The sequence below is a fragment of the Pan paniscus genome, chromosome 14 (assembly GCF_029289425.2).
Source record: "Pan paniscus chromosome 14, NHGRI_mPanPan1-v2.0_pri, whole genome shotgun sequence".
NCBI classification, from domain to species: Eukaryota; Metazoa; Chordata; class Mammalia; order Primates; family Hominidae; genus Pan; species Pan paniscus.
Genome location: NC_073263.2, coordinates 67,362,820 through 67,389,218, shown reverse-complemented (window position 1 = coordinate 67,389,218; position 26,399 = coordinate 67,362,820). Strand labels below are relative to the sequence as shown.

General features: G+C 35.2%; 1 long non-coding RNA gene across 1 annotated transcript in view; it reads right to left on the bottom strand.

Moving 5' to 3' along the window:
- Positions 1 to 2,233: 2,233 nt before the first annotated feature.
- The window catches only part of LOC117975616 (uncharacterized), a 63,393-nt gene continuing 39,227 nt past the window's right edge, over positions 2,234 to 26,399 (bottom strand). The window contains exon 5 of the long non-coding RNA XR_010109620.1: positions 2,234 to 4,503. This is a non-coding gene — a long non-coding RNA (uncharacterized LOC117975616). The remainder of the gene's footprint in view (positions 4,504 to 26,399) is intronic.

Genomic DNA, 26,399 nt, shown 5'->3' with positions numbered 1-26,399 from the left:
AAGAGAGAATACTGGCAATTGTTTTAGTCAGTCTGGACTGCTATAACAGAATATCATAGACTGAATGGCTTATAAACAACATAAATTTATTTCTCATAGTTCTGAAGGCCGGAAGTCTGAGGTCAGAGTGCCAGCAAGCTCTGGTTCTGATGAGGGATCTCTTCCAGGTTGCAAACTGCTGAATTCTTATTCCTCACATGGCAGAAAAAGGGCAAGAGACCTCTCTGAGGTGTCTTTTTTAAGGGCATTAATCTGTTTCACGAGGGCTCCTCTGTCATGACCTAATTACATCCCAAAGGCCCCATCCTCCAGCATCAATCCCTTGGCGGGTTAGGATTTCAAGATATGAATTTTGGGAGAGACACAAGCATTCAGTTCATGACAGCAACGGTAGTGTTTATTTTGAAGTTTCCTTACCACATGCAGAAACAATTTTTAGCCTCACAGAAGATAGAGTGACTTTTCTTAAAAACTTATGATGTGCTTTATCTTAAAAGTGGTGTCAATATCTGTGTAAAGATCCAGGTGAAGAGCCTCTTGTAACCTGTGATTTGAATGTTTGCAATGCACCAGCACGTACTAGTAAAAACATAAAACTCTGAATTTGTCCTTGTCTTTCTTTAAGCTATCTTAGGATGAGCATATCATTTAGTCATCTTTTTAATTATATGCCCTGCCTAAGGGAATTAGTTGCAATTAATAAATACTTGTTAAATTGAATTACATGGATGTGGCTAAACAGTCTTAGTAGGACTTAGTAGGTTTATTAGGACTCAGTAGGTTTTAAAATTTGTAGTTTTCTTCTAAAGAAATCAAAATCAGAATAATACTTTTCGATATCTATGATTAATAAATAAAACCTTGGCCTCCTTGGTTCACATTCCATAGACATTAATAAAATACTTTTAAACTAAATGTTGGACCACAAAGTCAGCCTCCGTTTATCAGGTAAATATTTGGCAAGTATGACTTTCACCCATGCAGAGACTAACACCGACCTTTTTACCGTGCTAATTCTTTCAATTCTAGTTGATGTGCTGCCAAAGGAAGCTAAACTCTACATCCAGTTGGACAAATTTTATTATGGTTGGAATAAATTACATTAAAATAGTCCTTTAATATTATCTACAAAGTAATAGAACAACAATGACAACAACAACAGCAACAAAAACTCATAGTTTCATCTTCTAAATTTGAAGTTAGTAAAAGCCAGTTTAAATGTTACTTTTGTGAATTGCTAAGAATAACCTTCTAAAGTTGGGTTTCTTAGATCTTAACACTTCTTTGGCTGTGATTAATGTACATGTTTAAGAGTTATTTCTTTGGAAAACGTCTAGTCCTTTTTAAATTCTATTAATTTCCTAAATAGAAATTTGTAGAGGCATCATATTACCAATGTATTTTCATTAAACAAAACTCCCCAAAGATTTAAAACCAACTGAAACTTCAAAATTTCCATTATGAAGAGGAGATCATCCTGGGCCCTCAGTGAAGCACATTTATTCAGATCTTCAGCAGAACACATATATTCACTTTATTATATAAATCATCACCCGGAAGGGGAGTTCTTTCATAATATCCCATTGATACAAAATAAAGAACTTAATTTTGAAGAGTCACAAGGCTTCTTTAGAGCTGCATCACATTTTTGAACTCCTGGTAGAGATCTGGATAACATTTCCTCTCTGGGACAAGGCATTTAGTATTCTACAGCGGCAGCATGTTTATGTGGGTCTCTTAAATTGTCATCATCTGCTGAACTCTAAGAAGTTTAGGTTCCAGCAGTGATCCCATTAAAAGTTCTTTTTTCCCCTGAGGATTTTCAATTCTGGGAAAAATAAAAAATCACCCCATGATTTTGCACACAGGACAACAACTTGAGGAAAATTTAATTTAAACCATTCTCCATGCAGCTCTGTGCACAGTGTTAGGTTATTTATATCTTGTAGAAAGTACCAGAAAAAATATCTCATATGTTTTTGGTTTTTTCCAACATGTGGAAAAATGTTGCTAATACGTAGGATAATTGTTTCTTGAAAAATATTATCTAGTAAATGTTTTATTATTTAAATTACATATATTCAACAGGAAATAAAAATAAACTGATGAGGATTTCAACCATTGGACACTTCAAAGTTAAAAATATATGTCAAAATACAATAATATTTTATTAAAATGAAGAGCAATTTATAGTTTAAAAACCATACATAATTTCATAATTTATTTCTTACTAAATGATACACATTTGTATTAGAATAACTAAAGACAAAGTTACAAAGTTGAATGACCAATAATTTTCTTACATTAAAAATATATCTGGCAGAATAATATTTTAGGATATTACACTAGTTTGTTTTCCATATTCCCAGGTACCTCATGACCTTTTCCAAAATACTCCATTTCAAAACCCAAGGCAAACTATTGGATTCAAAAAGTATCATTGATTTTATAAACAATAGATTTAGAGGAATAGATTAACAGCTTAAACTGAACTACAGATGCTCTGAATTGAGAAAATAATTGAATTAGAAGCTAAGAAGGATTTTTTCCAACTCAACTCCGAGGAATGTTGGCGTTAGAATACCCAGATAGGATGGCCAGTTGAGTAAAGAATCCTCTGCTTAAGCCCTTTGTCCCCCAAGTGACCAAGTGTTCCTGCATCAGTGTGGCAGGAAGTGAGCAGAAATATCTTTGTGAAGTGTCTGCATAGATGGGTCTGAGGCAGCCTATAGCGTATTCTCTGGCTTTAGTGTGCTTTCCATTACCTAGGAATATCAGTAACCCAGTACCAGGAGCCAATGACCTCAACATGTGTTGCTGTCTAGATGAGGAGAAAATGGCCATCAAATTTGTGGAGCTTTAGAGACCAGTTGCAAAAGTAGCTTTCAGTAAGTGAATCAGTACGACTAGATGATTAGAGATTGAATAAAAAATATGATAGTCTTTTAATGCCTCAGGCCCTTAAAACTTTTACTTAACTTTAGAAAACTGAAGCAAGGAGGAAAAAGGAGGGAAGGAAAAAAGTTGAATTGACTAACAATAAACATCTACTGTGTAGATAAGACAAAGCAATTCACATTATTGAAGGATGACAATAAATTTCTTATACATGAATTTATGAAATCTGATGTTTATTGGTTACATATGTGTGAACTATAGTTAACTCTATTCATTTTAAACTACATGTTACATGCAGAAATGTATCATTTTATTTAGCTACATCAAATATTGTCATGTATCACATTGTAATTACAGTATGCGGATGTGGCTAAGTTGTGTGGGGTACAAGTAGGAAAATGGCTGTGGCTAAATAAAAATTGATACTGTGGGGCTATTCAAAAAACAACAGACTAGGGTCCTTGTTTTGTCATTATCTAAGCATTTGAAAATGTCCTCTATAACCTGCCTTAGTTTCCTCAGGCAATTACCTCTGACAAAGAGAAAAGCAGACATCAACAGCTGGAAGATGCTCTGACACTATCATTTACGCCTTGGTGTTGCTAGGAGCTGGCTCAGCACTCACAGCCAGGCCATGGTGCTTCATTCTACTGTTTGACAAAAACAACTTCAAAGTACATTCACATCAGAAAAGGGTGTTGTGATTATGAAGGAATAAGACAAGTCCCCTCCATAATTATACCTGAGCACAGAATAAGCCAAGAACAATGTCCAAAACTAAAAACTGACCAAATGCACCATCTATTCTGGCTAATATGTATAATTGCTCTTCCTAGCCTCTATTTGCTCCTCTCACCTTGTAGGTTAAGAATGATTAAGGTATCAATTCAGTAAATTACCTGCTTTATTGGCATTATTGATTCCAGGGCAGACCTCACTTCTTCAAAACCTCCCTAAAATCACCCAATTCAAGCAAAAACTCTTACAGTGATATGGTTTGGGTCTGTGTCCTTGTCCAAATCTCATGTCCAACTGGAATCCCCAACACTAGAGGTGGGACCTGAGGGGAAGTCATTGGATCACAGGGCCAGATTTCCCCTTTGGTACCATTCTCCTGATAGTGAGTGAGTTATCATGTGATCCGATTGTTTAAATGTATGTAGCAGCTTCTCTCTCTCTTCCTCCTGCTCTGGCCATGTGAAGACGCGCCTAATTTCCTTTGCCTTCCACCATGATTGTAAGTTTCCTGAGGCCTCCTCAGCCATGCTTCCTATACAGCCTGTGGCACTGTGAGCCAATTAAATCTCTTTTCTTCATAAATTACCCAGTCTCAAGTATTTATTTATAGCAGTGCAAGAATGAACTAATACATGCAGTAAGAGCTTTTTACACCCTCTTAATAAAATACTCTAAAATTTTCAATGGTGTGCAGTCTTCCTCAATGCGAGTAAATAAGCCCAACTTTGCTTGACTACCAGTGTGTTCCTTGTAAGTTTTGTCTGGAGGGCACTGACAACTCCATAAGGGAGGTAGAATCCCTTGATCACCATTATATCTCCAGCATCTTTGCAGTCTCTTGGAACATAGTAGTTATCCCGCAAATACCTGTTATAATTAATGAATAAACATATGTGTTACTAATTTTATATATCTACTATAAAAATATAGAATTGATTTTTATAAGAAGCTCTGCAATAGATGACAGATCATAATTTTTAAGCTTCCAATAAACTAGTAGATATTTGGAAGTGTCTTCTCCAATACTGCAGATTCTGCAAGATGTATAAATTCATGATATCCAGACACAAAAGAAATAGAACTCTTTAAAATGCCAACTACAAAGTCTGAGTTATTGGTGAATTAAATCTTTATTAAAAATAAAATGTATTTATAATAAATCTTTAATAAATATTTAATTCACCAATACTTCAGACTTCACTATAGTATAGCTTAGAGAAAAATGACAGTTATTTCACAAAATATGGATGTCCGGAATGCAATTTCGCTGATTCCCACAGATCCTGACCACCATTAACAATAAAAACAAAGCAAAACAAAACGAATGAATTTAAAAGAAAACAAACTGCAGTTACCAAAATGTATTTCTCTTTAGTATAGATTTAGATGCAGATGCAGAATTAAATATGTCCTATCAATGATAAATGAGGATTCACTTTATGACAAAAAGCTATACAATGTACTCTAAGTGATATATTCCATACCAATATGATCTGCCTAAAACTGTCAGCAAATTTGTAACTGTACCTATTTTCTTCGTAATTTCCTTCTGGCAGTACTTCTTCTCATAGTACTTGTGTACGATCCACTTAAGTTTCTAACATAGCAATATTAATCTCATTCTGGTATTATTATCACATCTTATCATATAAGAAAACCAATAATGTTTATTATGTACTGAATATGAAAGAGAAATGCTAATGATCGCACATTATGTATTCGACCATTTCATGTTAACTATAATTTATGAGTATTTTATGTGAAAGTGTGTGGAAACTGAATATTAAGTTAGCTGGAATCATTTATGCATCATGGCCACTGAAAAATACTATTTTTTAAAAATTTTTGCTATGTTTGGAGTTTGAAATAATATATAGGCCAGTATCATAAGCATAGTAGTGACTAGATACACATTTTTATTAATATCAGGTACCTTTTTGGTAGCTTTTCAAAATATTTCCTGATATTTCAAATAATTTTTTCTATCTTAAAGAAGGTTTAGGAGAATATTTGTGGGTTTATCTTACTTTTTTTCATTGCATAATTGGTGTTCATTATCTTTTGCACAATGGCTCATAAAATTTCTGAATTGACCAGAGATTGTTGATTAATACGTAAGATATTATTTAGTCTGTAAGTTGAAAGTAACTGCAGTGGTTGTTCATTTTTTTAAATATATTAACACAGCTCTATTTAAATCCTGCTAAAAGCAGTATGTTATCAAACTAAACATTTGAATAACTTGATTAATAAGACAGACTATGTAGAGTATAAAGGTACATAGATCTTTACTAATATGCCATAATAAAAAAATGAGCAAAATATTGATCATTATGTTTAACCTTGATTTTAGTTAGCATCACAAGTAGAAACATATTCACCAACAGGAAGTCCTGGAACACAGCCGGTGCAACAGCAGTGAAGTTATTCTTTGCTACAATACAGCTCCACTGGACTAAACAAGTATAAAAAATGGATGACAGCAGGAAGACACCTGGCCAGCTGTTGTATGGTGAGCTGAACTGAGGAGATCTCAAATAGGGCAGGCTGAAGGAACATGCCAAGACACATTGAAGAACAATTTCAAGTAATGAAGCATGGCTGCAGAAGACTGGGAAATAATATCAGGGGAAAGACTGACCCAATGTGGAGCAATTGGAGCAGCAAAGGTGTGCAGCCAGGTGAAGCTGCACCATTTCAGCTTGCAACAGCTTTTGTAAAGAGCAGTCACTCTCCCAATCAAACAGCCCCATCCACCTGTATTATCTGAGTAAACATGGCAAATTTCTTACCATACGTTTTAGTAGTATTCCAATTTTTTAAATATATTTTTATGAAAAAAATCTCAGTCAGTGCTATGTTCAAATAGTTTCAAGTTTCCAAAAGTTCTTGCATAATGACTAGTACCATACACAAATTAAACATATAGTAGGTTTGGAAGCAGGTGTGTCCATACAGAAAATAATTGTGTTAAGGAACTTTCACATATCTGTTTTCCTTCACAGCTTTTCTGGAAGGTCAGTTAATCCATGGCAGTCGGGATATAGTGAAGTAGTTAAAAGCAGTTTTAGGAGTCAGGCCATCCAAGAGTTAAAATCACGTCCACAGCAATTAACACAATTTTAGCCCTGGGCAAATTGCACACCTCTCTTTCCTTCCATTAGAATATTTATATAAAGAGGCACTCATAGGGCTATTGGAAGTATAATCTTCAGAAAATGCTCAGCACTGTGCCTGACTACATAGTTATTACCAGGGGACCTATTTTTTTTCTGAATAGTACATATAAAATAAACAAGAATTCAGTCGTTCTCATACACAATATTGGTGTTTCAAGGAGATGTATAGAATCTGTGCAAAATGGAGTGTGGGTTCTATTCAATATTATAGTACCTTTTTATGTGAAAGGAAACTAAATGATAATGAAAAATATTAGTTTCTGAAGGAATACTTTAAGAAGTGGATAAAATACATTTATGAATTATATTTGAAACTGACTTTCAATTGAACTGTATGCGGTCTTTGCATTTTCCATTTTTATCTGTCTGTTTACTATCATAGTGCCTGAGAGAATGACTCAATAGCTAAGTGGTTGTAGAATGCATGAATGTAGTGTGCACTTAAATCAACTCCAGAGCCTTGATTTAGTTGCTAATACACATTGCTTATTTTTCATAAATCTTTAGTAGGAAATGATGTCTTCTTGCCTTCAAATATCAGAAGATGTGTTGTTATAATGAGATGAACAACCTTTTTTGGCCCCGGATAATTAAAGAAAACTTAGCCTTGTTTTTAAATTATGTATCTGAAGCACAGTACTATTTAAAATAATCAAATTATTCACTTTTTTCTTTACTTTGGGTGGAATATAACTATACTATTTTGTTACCATTTATCTCTTTCAGCAATTTTCTTTATGTCCTTGAAAGATCCATCTTTGATATGATCAAATTATTTCCATTTTTATTTCTTTGTATTTGTATTATTAAAATATCTAATTACTTTATTCATATTTATTTAGACATTATATAATATATAATTTTTAATTTTTAACATTAATATAGCAATGTCTATGGCCCCTTAGCTGCTATTTATAAATTTTCATAGTTTTTACATAAATACCACTGAAATTTAAAACCTGATTCAAGTATATGATTAGAATAATGATCTCTCTCTGCTGGACAGTAACTTTTTATAGAGCTATATTTTGAGTTGTACCTCATGTTGTATAACACACCTTCCATCTGATGTTTAGAAACTATGAGAAATTTGATCATGGAGATTAAATAATTCACTTTAAATTTTTTTTATGTTTGTTCTGTGTGTTCTAATTTATCATGTTAAATTATGTGTGCTCATTGCAAATGAAGACTTTCAATCTTTGACTACGTGATTTCCACTTTTCTTACAAGGGGCTCCAGATGCCCTTGGGTAGACAGAAAGATCAAGTTCAAGGACTGTTGTTGAAAATGCCAGTTATCTGGAGACTAGCAGCCCATAGAAAATTTTTAGGTAATAAGGTTGAAAGCAAATGTAATGATTGGAAGAAATGTCTAGTCCAAATAATGGCTCTCCTATCCTTTCCACTAATATTGCTAAACTTTATTTAAAGATGTTTAGTGACTTTGCCGTATCTACCTCATTAATAAAATTTTTCTACAGTTTGATTGACCTTACTGTCGAAAAGTTTGGCAAATATCTAAAATAAATATAACTTTCTTCAACATAAGTCCAGCATGTCTAGTTTAACATTAACATCTAATGTTAATATTTCTCCTACATTTTACCAGATTCTTATAATGTCACCAAGAACCTTAATTAACTAATCATATTTTGTTTCTGAGTTGATTTTCTGATTTTTAAAAATGAAAAATCTTTGTAGCTTTATGTATTTTTAACTATCTTTTAATTGGTTTCCATTTTACTGAATTCAACTTTGCAATGACTTATAATGATTCAAATTTCACAGTAGGTGTGTCTTTCAGAGAGCTTAGTGGTTATTGCAAAAATCATCTTATAGGTCTTTACTACTTTACAGTGAAGGAAAGAAACATTTAAAAAGCACAGAGCCATGTAGAAACATAACGTAAAATTTGAATTCCAAACTACATATGGAAAACAGATTTTCAAGCCTTCATAGATTTCTTAGGGTTGCACTTTCATTTATCAATCTTTATATCCAATAAAATTTACTTTATCCATGGAAATGAAGCATTTTTATGAATATTTGAGTTAACTGTTATCTTTCATATTTTAATATTATATAATATTTAGGCATTATATTTTAATATAAATAATAACTACCTCTCAGATTTAAAGAGTCTAGAAAACAGGTCCTTATCATTTTTTCTAAGCAATTTAGGATGCCAGCGCACCCTGACAATGACTTAGGCAAGATGATTAAACAGGTTTGGTAGAAAACAATATTCACAGTTATTTTGGAATGCTGCGGAAAAGTACAGATTATACACATTTGGTAACCAAATTATATTAGTCTATTTTCTAGGATACATATATTAAAATAATTTTGTTTAATATGTGTCAAGACATTCTAGTCTTTTGTTTTGTTTTGTTTTGTTTTTTTGTTTGTTTGTTTTTGAGACAGAGTTTCACTCTTGTCGCCCAGGCTGGAGTGCAGCAGCACAATCTCAGCTCACTGCAACCTCTGCCTCCCGGGTTCAAGGATTCTCCTGCCTCAGCCTCCCGAGTAGCTGGGACTAAAGGCATGCCCCACCAGACCCAGCTAAATTTTTTGTGTTTTTAGTGGAGATGGTGTTTCACCATGTAGGCCATGCTGGTCTTGAACTCCTGACCTCAAGTGATCCATCTGTCTCAGCCTCCCAAAGTGCTGGGATTACAGGCATAAGCCACCATGCCTAGTCTATTCTCAGTCTTTTTAACAGAGTTAATATGTGACTTTTAATTTTTTTCTATTAATAAAATAAAATGTATACTTTTTAATAACAGCCAGGAATTTTAGGTCTGCATCCATGTTAAGAAATTCCTTTGGGGTTCTTTATCATGGAAATTGTCAATTATTCTATCCATAAATCATTTCCGCATTTACTAACAGCTATAAGAAAACTGGAGGCCGGGTTGGTGGCTCACGCCTGTAATTCCAACACTTCGGGAGGCCAACGCAGGCAGATCACAAGGTCAGGAAATCGAGACCATCCTGGCTAACATGGTGAACCCCGTATCAACTAAAAATACAAAAAAATTAGCCAGGCATGGTGGCACACGCCTATAGTCCCAGCTACTCAGGAGGCTGAAGCAGGAGAATGGCTTGAGCCCAGGAGACAGAGATTGCAGTGAGCCAAGATTGTGCCACTACACTCCAGCCTGAGCAACAGAGTGAGATTTCGTCTCAAAAAACAAACAAAAAAAAAAAAAAAAAAAAAAACGAAAAAAGAAAGCAAAAAAAGAAGAAGATAAAAAGAAAACTGGAGGTGGAGGGGTGGGGGCGTGAGGGACGGGAGTGAAGGAATAAAAAAATCCAAGGAAATACAACCTACCAAAATAGTTTACCATACAGTAATTCTCCTTTAAATGAGAAATAACTGTTAAACTGTTTGAAATTGAATTTTGGTGATAGCAGTCTTATTCACTGAATTCTTATTTTTATTTCCACTTAAACTCCTTCTACTCCCTTAATTCTAAGCATTTTGGAGGTTTTATCTTGCTTTTAATTCCTTTGTCTACAATCCACATTGCTCACCAATTGGTCCTAAATACCCATCTCCAACTTTGGCTGATTTCCTGAGTAATACTCTTTAGTTTTCAATTGTCTACTACAATTTTACCTAAGTGCCTTATTCAATATCAATCTGAAAAATATTTTCTGAGAATGTAGAATTCAACAGGTGAAGTTTGGGGCACGGGAGATAGGTTGAAATTTAATTGAAAATAATCTTGTCTTTTTGAAGATAATATTCCAATGAAGGAAGAACTTAAAATAAACATATGTAGCAAGTAATTTATATTATGTAATACAAAATAAAAATTATCATTTTAAAAAAAATCGAGGTAGGGAGCTTCAGAGCATTGTGGTAAGCCTTACTGAGAATTTGACATATGATCAAAACCAAAAAAAGGCAGCCTGTGCATATATCTGCAGGTAGAATGTTCCAGCCATAGGTAACAGCCAGTGCAAAGGACCTGTTGCATGAGTATTCCTGGCATAATTAAATAACAGCAAAAGTGTCCAGGGGAGTAGTAGAAGAGGAGATATATAAAAGAAGATCACAATTTATAAATCTTTAGAAGGTATTGTAAGAAAATAGCTTTACTATGAAAGAAAAATGAAGGTACCATTAGAAGATTCTGAGAAAAGTGATGCAATCTTCTTCTTCATGTCTTAAGACAATCTCTCCAATGCCTTTATTAATTATTAAAAATATGCAAACACCCAGAAATTGAATTAGAGTGGGTTAGACCAAGGTGGTAGCAGTGGTGCAATAGTGGGAAGTGGTTGGATTCTGAAGTGTTTCTATCACAGCACCAGTAAAAAAGAATACACAGATTATTTCGTGATCTTTGGGCTGGGAATACTGAAGGATGCAGTAGGCATTAACTAAGATGGAGATGACTATAGGAGGAAAGGATGTGATGAGGGAAGCAGGAGTGTGGGCACTGTAATTATAAATGTCCAAGTGAAATGTATCTCTTGTCATCCTGCTGTTTCTTTCTTTCCCTATCTTGATTTATTTGCCTCATGGACCTCTGCTAATCCTATTTAATGTTTCTTTTTTACATCCCTACTGTAATTGCCTACTGTTATTGTCATTGCTCAGACAAGTCATATTATTCTATAGCAAGTCTTTTTTTATGATGATTTCCAACATACATAATTAACCACTATGTATGTGTCATGGGATCTTTGGGGTGTTGCTTTGCCAGCCAGAAATCTCTATGGCTGGGGGTGTCTTCTGCCTGAGTATTGCTTGTGGCCACTGGGCTTGTTCCACACACTCGGCCCTGCAGGCTGCACTTGGCTCGTGCTACCAGCTCAGATTTCATACCTCCCAAGGGCAAGCCAGGCACAGAGCAGTGCGAGGTGTATAGGCAAGCAAGGGTGGGGACTGGCCATTGTCCACAGCCAGGCACGGTGCTTGTTGTGGTGGGGCAGGCTGCTCAAGGCACTGGCACAGGTGCCGGCTCTGTACAAAGCTGTAGCTGGACCAAATGTACCACACGTGGTTTCTGCTGTGGGCACCGTGTCTGGAAAAAGAAAATGCACTGGCATCTGGAATCTTGCAGAAGCCAGTTACTGCAAAGCCCCAAGGAGGGTGTCACAGCCCTGGCTCAGGGACCCCCTAGGTCTGGGTTGCCTGAAGAACTGCAGCTTTTCTCTCCTTCTCATCTTCTGCAACATGGTGAGCAGAGAGATGTGTTTCAGCTCTGTCTGTATTACAGCTCTTTCAGTCTCACCATTTAGTGTGTCCCGAGTTCTTATCCCACCTCCAGGAAGAATGAGGTACATGGACAACTGAAGGGAGAACAAGGCAGAGAGGAACTTCATTGAGCCACAGAACAGCTCTCAGGAGACCCGCAGTGGGTAGCTCCTTGCTGCAGGCAGATGTCCCGACATCTGTCCAGCTCTTAGGGGAGAGCAGACCTGCAGTGGGTAGTTTCTTTTTACAGACAAGTCCTCCCGACATCTGTGCGAGTCTGGCTGAAACTGGGGGTGGTATGAGCTCAGAAGGGAGGAAGTATGTGCTGACTGCTCCGTGGGCAGCCATGGGCGGGCTTGGAAAAAGCACTGTAAGTTCTCACTCTGGGCGACGCGGACTCCACCTGGAACTGGCAGCTCCGCCCTCAGGCTTCAGGTTGTCGTTGGCTTGAAAGTGGGGTTTTATCAAGGGCCGGCCCCTATCTGCCCAGTAACATGTCTGCCTCCTGCCATCAACAGGCTGTCCACGGTGCCTAGGATGTTTGTGCTGAGGGGCACCTGCAGGCTCAGGCTGAGCCACCCTTATCCCCCCCATTAACTTCCTCCCATGCTCATCAGTGCCCAAAGTCTAGAGGGGGCCGAGGAGGCAGGGGGCCGAGGAGGCAGGGGTCTGGCATGTCAGTGCCACCCAGAGTATGTACACACCCAGCCAGGTCAACATAGCAACCGTGCTTGGCAACAATTTTTCTTCACACCAGACTGGCTACTGGGAGTGGGGAGAAGCCAGACACTGGGAGCAGGCACTTCCGAGCCTAGGAGGCAGAGGATTACCAGGTTCCCGAGAGCACAGGGATGCCAGGAATCGGAGCCACAACTGGGCAGCTGCAGCTGCACCCAGGAGCATGGAGCACACAACCCTGGCCATGCCCACCCCGCTGCAGCTGGCATCTTCACAGCAGCCACTCCAGATGGGTCACCACTACCATCATATGTGTGCCTCAGCTTGGATCAACAAAAATTGACAGTTCTACTAGCTTCATCTATACCTTTCTCCAGCATTCCCTTTCTTTTCTTTCCTTTTCTTTAAAAAAAAAATTAGGGTATTTATTTCTATATGTGTTTCAAAAAGGGGATGTTTTTCTTAAATAACTATAATGCTATTATTGTATCTTAAAAATTAAGAATAATTATTTAATATATTCTAATACCTTCTCCATAATAAAAGTCCCGATTATTTAAAAAAATAGTTTACTTGAAATAGAGTTCAAATGAGGTCCAATTATTGTAATAATGTTAATGAATTATCTTTTAATTCTGATGAAGTAATGTTAGAATACTTTTTTTTTTCTTTACTTTTTTCTTCACGAAAATAAAAACTTTGCTAAAGAAAACAGGTTAGATGGCCTGAAGACTATACCTCATTTTGGATTTGGCTGATTGTTTCTTGTTGGTGTTGATCAGTTTATCTCTCCTTCCCCCGCACTTTCTATTGACTTCCTGTTCAATGATAGCTCAATGTAGGGTCGATGATAGTCAAGTTCAATATGCATGTGTGCCCGGGGTGGGTGATCATGTTGTGTGCATGTGTGCTTGTGTAGAAATACTTCCTAGGTGGTGCTGTCACTAATAGCCTCTTACGTGTCTCTACTCTCTCTGTTTATAAGGCTGGCAGAATTATCTATTTGGAGAACAGATCTTCTAAAATCCTTAACTGTTTATGCTTCAATGATAAAGCCTAAAGTTTTAAGCCAGCAATTCTACACCTTCACAACTTGACCATAAAGTCTGTGCTCCAGCAGTCTATGATCACTGTCTGCCAGCTCCTCATCACTGTCAAACCCATAGTGAGTGTTAAGAACTAACAGAAAGGATATTTTGAAGGCACCTTGAATGGCATTGGTATACAAAAAGAACTAAAAAAAAATAGTAGTTTTCTCTTTTTAATACACTTTTTCATGTTATTCCTTAAACTTAAAATACCTGGCTCTCACAAATCTACTGATCTTTTACACAGCCCTAAGGCTATTTTATGTCACTTTCTCTGACATTTTTTTCCCAACTCCACCCTTTCACCACAGCACATAGAATGAATCTCTCTCCGGTTTCATGGATTTTTCTTATGGTAACTCATATTTTATTTTCTCTGGATTTATGATTATTTTCGTAGTTATTTCCCACAAATTTTTAATTTTTTAGGAAAATGTACTGTCTTACACATTTTAATAGGATTGCATATTCTGGGAACTCAATATAATTTTTGGAAAATAAATGTATAAAGGCATGCATCTTTTAAATTTGGATTCCTTATACAGCACCAAGCAAAGTGAAAACTAAGCTATTATTTTGTGATTCATAAATTAGGCTATTTTCTATTTCAAAGGCAATAGATAAGACATAAGTAAAAGGCAACGCTAGATTAGATCCTAAATATCAGGAGTAGAATGTAATGACAAATGATGCAAATTATTTCCTTAGTATATTTTTAAGAATTGTTAACGTTTGTTCTTCCTTATATGGAAGCTTATGAAATGCACAAGTTTAACAAAATAAAAATTACTATAATACTTATCATTTGCATAATTTAACTCATAGTTACTAGCAAAAAAATTGGTAATTTGGAAACTTTCTGATTTTTACTTTTAAGAATTCCTTCCTTTTTACAATAATAAGCAGTAAATAATAATTACACATATGCGATAAAATATCTTTGATAATGTGCTTTATTGAAACATATATTCTTTGCTATTCAAGTTTTTAAGAGGAAAAGCTTAGATATGAAAATAACTTATCTTTGGTATTATTTCTTTGGCTTGTTTCAATCTATAAAAGCTTTCAGTAGCTATCATAATCCTTTAGTTTTTTAGTGTAAATACTTGTCACTATATCATCTTAAGTAACAACTCTCCATATGTATAATAAAATTGCATTTTATAGTTCATACTTAAAATAATACACGTTAGACTTCACATGGGATAATCTAAAGAAATCAAAATTTCTGTGACCAAAGAAATACTAAGAAACCACTTCTGCTTCATTGCTGACAGCTAAGCATGCTACTCATTTTCAATGCAATCAGCAGTCTATCTTTTTTTTAATTTATTTCTACTATGAGACACACTAATTAAATTCCCCTTTGCCCAATTCTTTTCATATACCACATGAATAGCAAGAAAAGTCAATTTGTGAACTTATTGTCCTTGACATACTGTAGAAGTGTTTCCACCTGGAACTGATTATGTTTAATCTTCTGCGTTACCCAGGTAAAAAACAATCCAAAAGATAACAATAAATAATTGCAGCTCTAACTTATTTAAATTTGTTCTGCTACTGTTTTGGAACAATGCAGATGAATAGCAAAAGATCTTTCACATTGTCCAAAGAATGTTTCCACAGCCGTAATTATTTTCTTGCATGAGACCATGTGCCCTCTGCAGCAGGTGACAGATAAATGATTTTAAGATGTGAGAAAACTGAATTGAAGCACTCATTATTCTTTGAGGAAAAAGAATCAGGACTAGAATGTGCAAGTCTTATACTCGATCTTCCTGAGAAAGACAATAGTACAGACATTTTAGAAGGTAAGATTTTACATGTATCTTAAAATCATTTGGGCTTTCTTCTATAATATACTCTAAAAAATGTGATACTTGCAGTCTTATTATAAGAATTACTGTCAACAAGAATAAAAGGCTGGTTTATAAACATGACAGAATCTTTGCAAATTATACTCTGGAAAAATGTGACTATACGTATTTATATACTACATAAATATTATTAAAATAATATATAAATATATATATAAGCTACATTATATATACTATATAGTGTTTATATGCCGCATACACTTTGCAATTTATATATATTTTAAATACCTGAGTAACAAAACTATAAGTGCCAAACTTTATAAACTGAAGTTCTTATTTTTAAAGGAAAATGAGCTAGACAATGCTACTTACATGATATTTAAACTTTTAGGCAAAAGTACTGAATATCTAAGAATCCAGTTGCCTTTATTAAGATGGAACAAAGTGTGCTATTGTATGTAAACTCATAAGAACTTGTGAATTTTAAAGACAAAAACCAGATTTTTTTTAAAGCAAAATCTTTAAATAAAAACGTAGCTCTTACATATACTAAATGATGTAAATTTAAAATATACACATTATAATTTAAATAAAACCGCATTGGGCATGTAGTGCCTCTTACTGAATATTTGTCATTCCATAAGAAATATATTAATGTCCAAAATGCTGTCTTTCAATCTCTAATTATTGAAGGCCTATAAGATTTAATCTGTAAATAATTTATTTTTTAATAATAAAGTTATATTAATTTTTTTTAAAGATAAAATGGTGCATGGTATATTAAAACATTTTAATTATAATCTGTACTTTTATTATATAAAAATTCCTCTTATAAAAAGACTAATCAAATCTGTTTCGGTCTATTTGAAACTAATTTTTATTTCATAGAAAACTGCATACAATATAAAAGAGGACACAATACTTTGTGAGAAAATAGTTAATGCCAAAAATAGTTTAGTGTTTTATCAAATACAACAAAAAGACATAAACATTACAGTGTCAAATGAAAAATTAATCAAATTATTCATATCAAGGATTTAATATACTAACACTGATGGTTCTGTAAAAATTTAAAAAGCTTCTGCACAGCAAAAGAAATAATCAACAGAGAAAACAGACAACCTACAGAATGTGAGAAAATATTTGCAAGCTAATTATCCAATCAAGGGCTAATACCCAGAATCTACAAGGAACTCAAACAACTCATGAAGAAGAAAACAAATAGCCCCATTAAAAAGTGGGAAAGGATACGAACAGACTTTTTTTTTTAAAGAAGACTTAGAAGCCAACAAACATGAAAAAATGCAAGTTAAAACTACAATGAGATACAATCTTACACCAGCCAATATGGCTATTACGAAAAAGTCAGAAAAAACAGTAGATGTTGGTGATAATGCAGAGAAAAGGGAAAGTTTATACACTGTTGATAGGAATGTAACTTAGTACATCCTCTATAAAAAACAGCATGGAGATTTCTTAAAGAACTAATTACTAGTAAAAGAATTACTAGCAATCTCACTGCTGTGTATATACTCAAAGGGAAATGAATCATTATAGAAGAAAAACCTGAGGCATATATTTATTGCAGCATTATTCACCATAACAAAGTTATGGAATCAGCCTAAGTGATCAACAAATAATTAGATAAAGAAAGTATGGTGTGTGTGTGTGTGTGTGTGTGTGTTTGTGTGTGCATGTTGTGTGTGTTTATTTATCTATCATCTATCTGTCTCTGCCTTTCCTTTTATATATATTTGTAATATACATTTATTTATTTATTTATTTCTACACACCATGGAATACTACTCAGCTATAAAAAAGAATAAAATCATGTATTTCACAATGGAACTGAAGGCTGTTATCGTAAGTGAAATAACTCAGAATCAGAGCGAAATACCACATGGTCTCACTTACAAGTGGGATCTAAACAAACAGTACACATGGATGTAGGGGATTTGAAGGGACAAGGGGAAAGTACACATTGTAGACTACAATAGGTGGCAGGGTGGGAGGTGGGTGACGGTTGAAAAATTACCTATTGGGTACAATGTTTACTATTTGAGTGACAGGTATACTAAAAGCCCAGACTTCACTACACAATATATCAATGTTATAAAATTTCACTTGTATCCTCTTAGTCTATTTTAAAAATTTAAAATGATAAATAAAAAATAAAATAAACAAAATTCCTACATGGACCAAAGTTAATATGTGACTTCAAATTCATCTCTGTAGAAAATCTCATTTTGTGTTTTGTTCTCTAATCTTTCTTGTTAAGTTTCTCAGTATTTAATGCTTACTTGTAGAATTACAAACTGCAATACTTTGCATTTCCATTTTACTTTGACATGCGTAATCTCATTGGTTCTTTACAAATTTGTGAAGGAGACAGATAAGGTACTGCTACACTAATTAATTAATAAATGTTGTACAAGAGAGATTAAGTGGCTTGCTGCATGTCATACAGCAATGATGTTGCATAGCTGAATGCATAAACAATTTTCTCCAAGCCTGCAGCCAATCTGATTGTGGATTTCTTCCCCTTGGCACTTCTTACAAGAAATCGATTTAAAAAAAAAAACTCATTAAAATAGACTACTGATAATCCTAATCCTACGAAATAAAAGATTGGTAATAATTCAGAATAAAAGTTCAAAATGAAACATGAGTTATGTGTAGGAGGAAATAGGGTTACCACATGCCCTAGTCTTTTTATATACCTGCCAATGGACATGATAAATTGACATTTGATGGTTAAATGTAACTTTACGTGTATAAGCATCTCGGGGATTTTTGGCACATCTTGAAAGTATTTTTCCTGGAGTTTATTTTCCTAAATTAGTCAGTAAGATTGAAGCAATGCAATTTAACATAATAAATTATTTTTATTTTTCAACTACTATCAAGTGTTACTTTCACTTGGACCCAAAGCCTTGCCCTGGACTTTGCCATTATCTCTGTTTTAAACCTTGAAATAACTTTTGTTAATATCCCAGGCTCAAATAAAGCTTCTCCTTCCCTTGCTGCAAGTATAACTAGGTTTAGGTCTCACTGTCTTTTGACCCTGGAATTTCCATCCAATTTTTCTGTGTCTCCTGTGTTTAAATCCTTACCTTTTCAATGTGGAAGTCAGAATTCCCTCACTTTCATCATTTTCTTCTTAGAAACTTGAAACTCTCTGCCCTGTTTTCTGTATAACTCCACCAGTCCTTCATTTGTCAATAAATTTCTGAATGTACAACTGAGTTTCTAAGCATTAATGAAGAAAATCAGTTGGCTGTGTAGATTGGTGATTATAACATACCTTATCTTTATCCTCAATAATGCCAGTACATTATTCTGTTTCCATTATCTGTTCCTTCTCCAATTCTTTCCTGCAGTAATTTCAAATTTTACCAATGTCTTCAACTTGCCTTTCTTCTTTTCTGAGAAAACTAACTTCTATTTCGCGTAAAAAACAGACATCAAGGTAATAATACCTTTTTTGTCTTATCTGTCCCTGCCCTACCTAAACAGGTATTTGTATCCACTATTTTTACATTTTTTCCTTCAATACCATTGGGAAGATGTTTCTTGTCTTACCCAAGGCACAGGTGGAATATGTAGCTACTTGTGGCCTCAATGTGTTTTGCTTCTTCATCTTTCTCGATCTTTCCTTTATTTTGAAATCCTACTCTCCTTTTCCCATTTGCCCAACAGCTGTATGTGACCAAGACTCTTCTTTTATAGTCAATCAAGTTAAAACGTTCACCTCCATAAGTCTATACTCAGTGCTTTAGTGGTATTACATTTCTATTTATACTTTAACATTTTTACTATAAATGCTTAATATATAGCAAGAAGTCTATAAAAAATTAACACACATTGACAATTTACCTAGCTTAGGATATGGAAAATCACCCAGAAATATGGAGCATCCTGTATGGTACTACAATATCACATTACTTTATATTTCCCAAGAAATAAAAACCATCTTGTACTTTATATGCTTTTTATGGATTTTACCATATATATATATATATATACACACACACATACGTATATATATCTGTTGTATTTTACATAAATTATTCTATATAATGTGCATTGTTACATGATTTGTTTTTTTTCAAATTGTTACTTTGATATCTTTCCCTATTGATATGTGTTGCTTTATTTCTTTTCACAATTGTATAATATTCATTTTATGAAAATGCCCTAAGGTGCAGTGGCTCATACCTGTAATCTCAGCACTTTGGGAGGCCGAGGCAGGTAGATCACCTAAGGTCAGGAGTTCGAGACCAGCCTTACCGACATTGTGAAACCCCGTCTCTTCTAAAATACAAAAAATTAGCCAGGCGTGGTGGCAGATGCCTATAATCCCAGCTACTCAGGAGGCTGAGGCAGGAGAATCGCTTGAACCTGGGAGGTAGAGGTTGCAGTGAGTCTAGATCGCACCATTGCACTCCAGTCTGGGCAACAAGAGCAAAACTCCGTCACACACACACACACACACACACACACACACACACACACACACACACACACACACAAAGAAGGAAAGAAAAGAAAATGCCCTAAGGTGTTTATCTGTTCAACCGCTGCTTTTGAGAATGTGGCCTGTTTCTAAATTGTTGTTATAATAAACAATGAAGATATATATTAATGCCCATGTATCCTGGTAACATTTTTAAGGCTTATATTATCTCTTTTTGTAGTAAATTTTAGTGGATATAATTTTAATTTTAATATGTTTGAAGTTATTACCGTTACAATGCATATTTTGGCTTTTGTTCTACTTAGAGAATTCTTCTCTGCTGAAAGTTGATAAAAATATTTTCCCATATTTTCTGCTAAAAGTTTTAAAATTTTTTAAGTGTTGAATTTTACATGTAAGCCCTTCATACAACAGCAATTGTTTTGATAAATGCTGTAGATAGAATTTAAAATGTATTTATTAAAAAATAGGTTGCATACTGATCTAAAATGCTAGTTCTATTAAATGTCAGATTCTCAGTTAAGGTCTTGGATACACTAGGTTATTTATTGGAAGTTTTTCTGCTTTTTTTTTGATGTTGGCACTTACAGTTTTAAACTTCATTCTGAGTATTAACTTCATGTTATCCCATAGGTTTCGGTATGTTTTGTTTCCATTATCATTTGCTTCAATAAATTTTTAATTTTTCCTTTTTTTTAGTTTTTGAGACGGGCTCTCTTTGTGTCATCCAGGCTGGAGTGTGCAGTGGCACAATTATAGCTCCCTGCAGCCTTGACCTTCTAGGCTCAAGCAATCCTCCTACCCCAGCCTCTCAAGTAGCTGGGACTACAGACATGTGACACCATGCCTCGCTATTTTTAACTTTTTTTTTGTATAGACAGGGTCTCCCTATGTTGCCTAGGCTGGTCTGAAACTCTTGAGCTCAAGCAATCTACCTGCCTCGGACTCCCAAACTGTTAGGATTACAGATGTTAACCACCTCACCCAGCCCCCATTTTCCTCCTAATTTACTTATTGACCCACTGGTCATTCAGGAGCATATTGTTTAACTTCCATGTGTTTGTATAGTTTTCAAAATTCCTCTTCTATTGATTTCTAGTTTTAGTTCTTTGTGGTCATAGGAGATAATTACTGTGATTTCAATTTTTTTGAATTTTTAAAAGATTTGTTTTTGACATAACAAACGGTCTATCCTTGAGAATAATAAATGTGCTGAGGAGAATAATGTCTGTTCTTCAGCCCTTGGATAAAATGTTCTGTAAATATTAATTAGGCCCATTTGGTATTTAGTGCAGATTAAGTTCAATGTTACTTTGTTGATTTTATTTCTGGATGAACTGTCAGTGCTGAAAGTGGGGTGTTGAAGATTTCAGCTATTATCGTATACTTTAAGTATTGATACCTCTCTCTAGGTTTGGGAAGTTCTGTGTTATTATTTCTTTGAATAAACTTTCTACATCTCTCTCTCTACTTTCTGTTTAAGGCCAAGAACTTTTAGATTTACCCTTTTGAGGCTATTTTCTAGATACTGTAGGTGTGCTTCATTTTTTTTTCTTTTTTCTTTTGTTTTCTCTGACTGTGTACTTTTAAATAGCCTGTCTTCAAGCTCACTAATTCTTTCTTCTGCTTGATCAATTCTGCTATTATGAGACTTTGATGCATTATTCAATATGTCAGTTGCATTTTTCAACTCCAGAATTTCTGCTTGATTATTTTAATTATTTTAATGTCTTTGTTAAATTTATCTGATAGAATTCTGAATTCCTTCTCTATGTTACCTTGAATTTTGTTGACTTTCCTCAATACAGCTATTTTGAATTCCCTGTCTGAAAAGTCACAAGTTTCTGTCACTCTGAGATTGGACTCTGGTGCCTTATTTAGTTTGTTTTGTGAGGTCATGTTGTCCTAGATGGTTTTGTTACTTGTAGATGTTTGTTGGTGTATTAGTCAGTTCTCACACTGCTAATAAAGACACGTGCAAGACTGGTTGATTTATTTAAAAAAAAAGAGGTTTAATTGATTCACAGTTCAGCAGGGGTGGGGAAGCCTCAGGAAACTTACGCTCATGGAGGAAGGGAAAGCAAACATGTCTTTCCTCACATGTTGTCAGGTAGAAGAAGAATAAGCACCAAGTGAAGGGGGAAGAACCTTATAAAACCCTCAGATCTTGTGAGAACTTACTATCATGAGAATAGCATGGGGGAAATTGCTCCTATGATTCAATTACCTCCCACCAGGTATCACCCACAACACAGGGGATTATGGGAACTATAATTAAAGATGAGATTTGGGTGGGGATACGGTCAAACCTTATCAGTTGGTGTCTGGACTTTGAAGAGTTAAGTATTTATTGTAGTCTTAACAATCCAGCTTTGTTTGTACCTGTCCTTCCTGGGAAGGCTTTCCAGGTATTCAAAGAGACTCAGGTCTTATGATTTAGCCTTTTAATCACTACAGTCCTGTCTTAATTAGGGGGCACTCCAATCCAAGTAACACCGTAGCTCTTGCAGACTTGTGGAGGTAGTACCTTGATGGTCCTGAATAAGATATAGAAGAATTCTCTGGATTACTAGGCAGAGACACTTGTTCTCTTCCCTTGCTTTACCCTAAACAAATGAAATCTCTCTATCTGTGCTGAGCTGCCTGGAATTGGAGAAGGAGTACACGAGGATCATTATGGCCACCACGACTTGGACTGTGCTCTGTCTGATCTGAAGCCAGCACAGCACTCTGTCTGCCTAAAGCCTAGTAGCCTACTACAACCACTAGCTGGCTACCACCTATGTTCATTAAAGGTTGTAGGTTGCCACATCAGCAGGTAGCAAAGTAAGCCAGCCTTGGTTCTTCCATTCAGGGTGGTGAGTTCTCCCAGGCCCGAAGCAAGTCCAGAGGTGCCATCTGGGAGCGAGGGACTAGAGTCAAATACCTTAGAAGTCTATCCAGTGTTCTGTTGTACTGCAGCTGAGCTGGCATCAAAACCACAAGAAGCAGAATGTCCTACTCTTCCCTCCCCTTTCCAAAGAAAGAGGAGCCTCACCTGTGGCCACCACCACCACAGGCCCATGGGGAGTTCTACCAGGCTGCTACCAAAGAGAGCCTCAGGTCTCTTCAGTCAGACTGTGGTGAGTGGTGCGTGGTGTGGGACTCACTTTCCAGGGCAGTAGGCTTCCCTCTGGCCCCAGGCAGGTCCAGAAATATCATCCAAGAGCCAAGGCCTAGAGTTGGGGACTGCAAGAGCCTGTTGGTGCTCTACCCTCTTGTTGGCAAGCTTGTATCCAAAGTGCAATACAAAGTCCTCTCTACCTTTCCCTCCATTTTTCTCAAGAAAAAAGAGCCTTTCCCTGTAGCCACCAAAGCTGGGGATGTGCTGAGTCTCACCTTAAAGCAGAGAGTCTCAGAGACTCACTGAAATCCCTCAATGTAGTACCTGTGTATTGCTGCTGGTTATTCAGGGCCTAAGCGTTCTTCAGTTAGCAGCTGATGAATTCTTCCAGGACTAGGTCCTTCCCTTCAGGGCAGCTGGTTTTCCTTCTGGCCCTGGGTGTGTCTAGAAATGTCATCCAGGAGCTAGGTCCTGGAAAGGGAAACTCACGACTCTGACTGGTGCCCTATCCTGCTGTGGCTGAGCTGGTAACCAAGATGCAAGAAAAAGTCCTCCCCACTCTTCCCTCTCTTCTCTTCAAGTGGAAGAGAAGAATCTGCTTTGGAGCCGTGAACTATGTAGTCTGCAGCTAAGGGAGCTGCAGTGTCAGCGCTCCTTTACCTGCACCAGCTGGTGTCTCAGTAGGTTGTATTCCCCTCAGTCCGCTGGCTCTGAGCCCAGTTCAGTACTAGAACTTGCCTAGGATTTGCAGTCCTTGTGGCCAAGATTGCTTTTCAAGTTTATTTAAGGCGCGATAGCACTTTAGTCTACAGTGGCAAGGCTTGTGGGAACTCAATTTCCAACCACTGGGCAGGGCAATTCCCCTCTGGCTAGGGCTGATTTAAATGCTCCCTCCACGGGTAGGTGTCAGCTGAGTTCATTCTGATTTTGTTTTCTGCTGCAACGGGGCATCTTGGGGCTCTACCCTGCTGTGGACGACCTGATACCTAAGCTGATTTTTGGTTCTTATGAAGGTGCTTTGTGTGTGTGTGTGTGTGTGTGTGTGTGTGTGTGTGTGTGTGTGTGTGTGTGCGTGTACATAGCTGTTACATTTGATGTTCTTGTGGGGAGGATGATCAGTGGAGGCTTCCCTTTGGCCATCTTGCTCTGCCTCCTCCTCTGAAGAGAAGTGCTTACATCTAACATGCGGGTAAATTTGTCAAAACTCAGATACAAGGAGGATAGGTAAAAGTAAATTTAAAAAAATAAAATTCAAGTGGATATTAATACATTAAATACTTCAAAGAATACATTCAATATAGCAATCTATATTCAATATAGCAATCTATATAAACATTGAATACCATTTGTGTTTTTTTTTTGTTTTGATGATATGGTGTCAAAATGATCTCAGTAATTATTATTTGGGATTATAAATGACTTCAAATACGATTGAATACTTGTACATTATTTCTATTTTCAAGGAACTTGTACCTATTTTCAAGCTACTTGTACACATTAACTGAATGGTTCAAAGGAAGGATGATTAATATTTTAAATATCACTATACACAATTTTTAGTTCTTTTCTGAAGTAAATTTTTTGAAGTAAAATTATGTTTTCACTAATGAGATCTAGGGCTATTTTTCTTTAATGTAATATTTTTCTCCATTTATTTAATAGTCTTTATTCTTTCTGAAATTTTCACTTTGTCTTAAACAGTTTTACCTGTAACTCATTAGAATAAGTTTACTTATGTCCCTGAAGGAACATATTAATATGATTTTTATGTAAGTTTCAATATTCTCATGAATTTACTTGACCTTGTATTTAAATTTATTGAAAAAATAAAGATAAAGATAACTACAAAGCTAGTAAAGAAGCGAAGAGCAAAATTTCTCCATTTCTTATGTGATTGCAGCTGTTGCTAGCTACTGAATTACTTGCCTTCAACATAAGACTTGGCCTTCAGATTGACCTAAGGCTTCAATGTTATGTATGTATACTATAGGATACCTTTTTGTTTATTTGTTTACCAATGCAGATGGAATTCCTGTAAGATAATACACACCTGAAGAATACATACTGATAAATTTCAATTTGCAAAGACCCAACAGTAAGAAAAGCTGTGCATATATGGATTCCTCCAAAATATTTTATTTGCCATACAAGGCTATTAATATCTTTTATCTACCATTGTGTGAAATAAGTTTTCACCCTGACACACACCTTTGATTACTATAACTTTGAAGCATCTTCAGCTTTGCCCTCTTTACTGAAATTCTTTCAACTTAAATAAATCTTATCCTGGTAAAATTGTAAAACTACCAGTTTATTCACTTCTTTATTTTATTTGCATGATACACTATTCTTTTATGATGTAAAACCCTTGGCTCAATATATCTTTTATCATTTGTTTTTAATTACAAACATTAAGTTTTCAGTGACTTGAAAAATAATGTATTCAGAAATCAGTTAAGTTTTGTTACTTTATTGCATGCTATACATGTATTCTGAAGTCACAGGCATACTGACAATAGCTAATATAAAATAAGAATATTAAAGCAAAAAATTAGTTAATAAGTTTAGAAATTGGAAATAAATCAGAACAATCATATTAGATTATCTTTGAAGATTACTGTGATACAATGTAATGACATACAAGATGTGCAAAGCACATCTCAAAGGAACACCATTCGCAAAGATCACAATAAGAATTTGTTCCCCTGGAGTTTTATGGTGTTGTACCTTTGAAAGCATTTTTATGAGAAGTTTATACAAAGAAAAATTCAAAGAAGACAAGGAAAAAGGTAAATATGTAAAAAAAATGCTTTTCATAAAATCGTATTTGTAAATATGCATTTTTACATTTTTAAAAATCATTGATTGTTATGGGATAATTGCACATGTAGATGTGAAATATATGAGAACAAAAACAGAACAAGTAGGAAAGGGGTAAATGGAATTAAACTACTATAAGATTTTTACATTGTTCAGGATATAGAATATTATTATTTGAGGCATACATTAATGGCAAAGAAACTTGCTCTATTGTCTAGAAAGAAAACAGGCAAATATACCTAAGAAGTCAATATATAAGATAAAGTAAAACACTAAAAAAAAAAAAATACATGCTAGATTCACTTAAAAGAAGGCTAAAATGGAGGAACGGAGAATCATAGATCAATAGGTCATGATAAAAATAGTAGACTGTTACCCAATAATATT